Genomic DNA, 4,995 nt, shown 5'->3' with positions numbered 1-4,995 from the left:
CCCAGTCCTATCTGGGTTCCGATTGCTCGACATGGGCGCAATACAACCACACCACCAACCCCCAGGGAATACTAGTTGTCTTTCGTTTACCATTGCCTACATATATATCATGCCGTATATATGCGTGTATTACTAGTTGTTATTGCAAATCGGGAGCGCTTTCCTGCTTCCCCAAATCAGTTGGCCAAATCAGACCGATCTCAAGCTGAAGCGGAACCAATCAGAGCCGAATCGCATCGAACAGGGCCATGCCAGCGTTTGGTGTTCAAAAAAAGAAACATCGTTTTTCTACTCGTTTCCATTTCGGCTTTTTCAGTTCTTCTGAATTGTTTCTTTTACGAAATTCAGTTCAAAATTTTGTTTGATAGACTTTAAAAATGGCAAAACTCAAGAAAAAAAGTTTAAAGAAATATCTCCCAAAAAAAATTTACAAAATTATGCACAGTTGGTGCGTCTGATTAAGCAACGTGTATTCAACAATTATAGTAGATCAGAGGACTAGTTCTCTTGGGCGTTACGTTTAGGCAACTTAACGCCAGTAGCGATACATTATTTCTAAGCTACCAGTTCTTTCAATGCAATCCAATAATGTTCATCCACACCCGTAGCATACAGACACTCGAACACGTAATCCATAATCACACACACCGCACACTCTTTACAAGAGGCAAAAGAAAGTGAATTATTTGCAAGAGGCACAGCGCCAGCCACATTTAAAACAGCCACAGAGATAGAACAGATCTTGTGAAAGGTAGAAAGTGAGAGTTTATTAAATTAACCCCAATTGTAATTTGATTAAAAGACACTTGTCCTGTGAGGAGGACAATGAAAGAAACCCCCATACAAACACAAAACATAGGCTTAATATATACATAAATACGATGGGATGTCCAATTATAATACAAAGTTAAGCCCAGTGTGAAAAACCGGGATTAGCCTTACGTCAATCTCCAACACCTAAATTTTCTATCATGTAAAGAGAAATTCATGTGCCCCAAAATCAATACAATGGAAGTATAATAAATTTAAAATGCAATCTGTTCATTCAATAAATTAATTTATTCCTCCAAAAGAATGGTGGAGCAATGGAGCTCGTTTCGTTTCCTACCCTCCATCCTTTGCTAATTTCTTGGTGGAAAGAAAATGTCGACTGCCTCCTGCCCCGTGCCTTTGTGTTCGAGTATTTACGTACCTTCTGTCATACATGGCCGGGGGTATCGTAAATTTACAACAAAATTGTTTTATGGCCCCACTCCATGGGCCCTCTTGGCCCCCCTCAGGAGGAGCTTTGCGTTTACGCCGTCACCTGAAGTGCCATCAGGAGTTGGACAATTTCAGGCCCTAGACGACAGTTTGGTTCGGTTTCCCATCTTTAAGAGCACTTGGAATTTAATCATTTAAATTTCTGTGAGGATTTCCAAGAAAATAAATTTGAATATCTGCCGCTATAGAGTTTATATTTAAATCCGATTAAATGTAAAAGCGGATTACGCTCTTCCATTTTGAAGGGACTTCGGATAAGCCCTATCTTCGGCGACATCGGGATATGGAAGACCTTTTTGATCTCCAAAAACCAAGCTTCGCGGGGATACAAATATTTCGTTGAATTTTTAATCGCACATTTACGACACAGCTGTTTTTATTTTATCGTAGCGTGAAAACCCTGGGCGGCCAGTGTGTACACTCTTTTGGACTACAATATTGTTTGTCTTGCTGTTGACAGCGGTAAATTAGGCAAATGGAAGGAAAAGTACATTGATATTTAATTAGTAAAATGTCTTGAGCCTTGTCGTTACCTGCAAACAAATCCAAATGCACAGGGATATCGGATCGACTGTCATGCAGACTAAAGTTTCCAACAAACTTAACCTCGAGCTGGAGGTGGAGGTAGGGACGCGGCGCGGATGCTACAGCGCTGGCTGTGGCTGTTGATAAAGATTATTGGATAATGTCTTGGCGGAACTATCTGCCACGTCTGTCTCTGTCATAAGAAGAAAGTTGTTCCATGGTTAGAGATACACAAAGAGAGAGAAAGAGAAGTGTGAAAGTGTGTGAAAGCGTGGAGCAGTGAGAGCGGGTGCGGAAGCCACAGCGTGGATACATAAGCAGCGGTAAGTACAAATAGCCCAACCAGGGAAGGATCAAAATATTGATGTCTGGAATGGCTTTATTCAAGTGTGAGAGCCTAACTGGGACTCGTGCGAGCAAAGGACCGACCCCACATATGTATCTGTGGCATATTCAATGCTCACGCTTGTGTGACTGCGCCCCTGCGAGTCCTTGTCTGCATCCATTTGCCGCTCGCACACGTGTGCCTAACATCAAAAGCTTTTCACACTTAATTGGGCGTAAAATTAAATCAGAATTGATTAGAACACTTGAATGACAACAGCCGTGGCCGTGTTACTGATGTCAATGGCATCAGAGAGAGCCGCATCCTGCCAGCATCCAAGCCCCCAAGCCTCCCAGCTCCCAGCTCCCACTCCACCTCCTGCCAGCAATTCCGCTGGCATTCTAAGCATAAACAAACTTTTTGGTTTCGATTTTCCCCAGCTGACGCACGGCACGGCAAGGCACGGCACGTCGGTGACTTCGGCCACGTTCCTGCCGCTTCTCGGGGCTCCTGCCACTTCCGAAGCCGGGCACTCCGAGACAGAGCCCACTAATTGCTGCTGGGAACTTCCCTGGGGAGGCTCCCCCGCAACCCTGTTTTTCATCGGAAAGTTTATGAAATTCAATTTCCCCCAAAAATGGGGAATGGAATGGAAAAGGCCGGGCATCAATTTTCCTGCATTATCGTTTAATGAGCCGACAATTATGCGAGGCCCCTCTGCTTCGGCACCATGCACGTCTATAGATATTCAATTAACTTGAATTCACAGCCATAACTCTCCGAACGAGTTCATTCCACATGCATTTGGCCAGGGCATAGGGCAAGTCAACTCGATTTCCGGCTATTAAGACATGGCTGAATTTCAGACGTGGAATGCAACGCCATGGAGTGCCGAGTCCAGGCAGGATAATTACATTTTAACCGGGTGATTCGAGCGGAGAGGAGAGTCGACAGCAACGTCAACGGTAATGGATAAATGCACATCTTCCGCCGCCCTGGGGGTCCTGGGAGCCGTCCTGGGGCACGGCACATTTAATGGGAAATGAATGGCAATGTTGGATGTAGAAAATTATGAAAACGTTCCCAGGGGTAAGTTGTACGAAAACCAGCACGAAGTGCCCTCCATAATCTTCCACTTAAAGTTGATAAAAAATGTAAACGACTTTCATTTCGCCCGGGAGCGATACCTCTGACTAGGACTTCAAAGGACAGCTGGAAGACCCAGGACAAACTCGAGGCGAAAGTGAGTAGCTCATTGAATTGGATGGATTGTCATCCCAGTCGGTGACAGCAATCAAATCAATCACACCAGCCTCCACCTGAGTAGAGCAGGCAGGTCAAAGTGCGGCAGCCTTGGAGGATAAAGAATGGACCCCTTTTCTGACATTTGGTGATGTTTTGCGATGCAGCAAGATGGAATTCCTACACCGATTGGGGCAAAACTTGGGCTAGGTACAGCTGGCAAGGACAATAGCTTGATCCGATTCATAGATAATATACAGCTAAGAGTACTATATGTTTGGATTCATTGGGAATCCGTGCGTGGTGATGTCTAATGCAATTTGCGTAATTGAAACCCACTCGAAAGCAATTCAATTTCCTCTGGTTGGACCACTCTCCGGCAATGAGATTCGTTGGGGTAATTGCAATCGAGATTCCCAACTAATCTTCAGGTAAAACAATCCATAATGGAGCAGAAGTTTTGTTCGCACTCGGCATTTATCAAGTTTGAAGTTTTAATTTGCTTTCGCCCCAACAAAAACAACTACAGAATACAGAATAACAAAAGTGTTAACACGATTATAATTGAGTTTAATTAAGCCGCAAAGTAAAGCCTCTCAGCACTCTTGTCTGTGGACCGACCAACAGAAATTTAAAATATTTGCGCTAATCCACTTGGCAACGGCCTAACAGAAATGAACAGCTGGTGCCAGTCCAGGCCTCTTCAATGGGCCAACTTTCGGATAAAAGAGGTACGTGCCAAAGGCTTCAAATACTCGTATTTGCTGGGGCCAAAGTACGTACAATAAACTCGAAGCAATCCGAAGAGCAAAGTTGCGATCTGGAAATTTATGGATGGCGAAGGCCAAAATGTTTTGCTGTAGGCCCAGGCCCAGGCTGAACCCATTTGTTGGCCCAGCTCTGAAAATGTCACATGCTCCTCACACCCACAGCTACACCCACACCCTGTGTGGTCTGGGTCTTGGCCGTCTGGGGCCGTCTCGGCCGGATTTGTCTGCGCCAAAGTTCACTGACACTTTCATGAGTTTTCTTGGGTCGACGAAAATAGTTTTTCCACATTTCGCATTCGACCGAGTGGAAATGAAATCCCCTTGGAGCATAGATAGCATATTTCAGAGCAGTGCTCGCTGCCAAAAGCTTACTGTTACACATTCGTTCTGCGAAACGTAATCCAGTTAATTAAAATGTGGCAAGCAAATAATCAACAAGCAATTCAAACTAGAAAAAGACCACAATTCTGCTTCCTCTCTGCCTTTGCCTGCCGTAAATGGCCGTCCAATTGGTAATGGCTCGACAAAAATCCCACATTCATATTTACGAACCATAAATATGGACTCGTACTACCAAAAAAAGGAAAGGAAAAAAATAAAAGGAGGTGAACCAATTTGTTCGCTTGCGGCTGCTGTAAGTGACAACAAAAGAGGTGGTGGAGCCGGTCTAGGCATTGTAGCTTTTTATACCCGATACTCAAAATGATTATTGGGGTATATTAGATTTGTGGTAAAAGCGGATGTGTGTAACGTCCAGAAGGAATCGTTTCCGACCCCATAAAGTATATATATTCTTGATCAGCATCAATAGCCGAGTCGATTGAGCCCTGTCTGTCTGTCCGTCTGTCCGTCCGTGCTCAAAGACTATAA

The sequence above is a fragment of the Drosophila miranda genome, assembly GCF_003369915.1.
Source record: "Drosophila miranda strain MSH22 chromosome Y unlocalized genomic scaffold, D.miranda_PacBio2.1 Contig_Y3_pilon, whole genome shotgun sequence".
Taxonomy (NCBI): domain Eukaryota; kingdom Metazoa; phylum Arthropoda; class Insecta; order Diptera; family Drosophilidae; genus Drosophila; species Drosophila miranda.
This window is presented reverse-complemented; position numbering follows the sequence as displayed.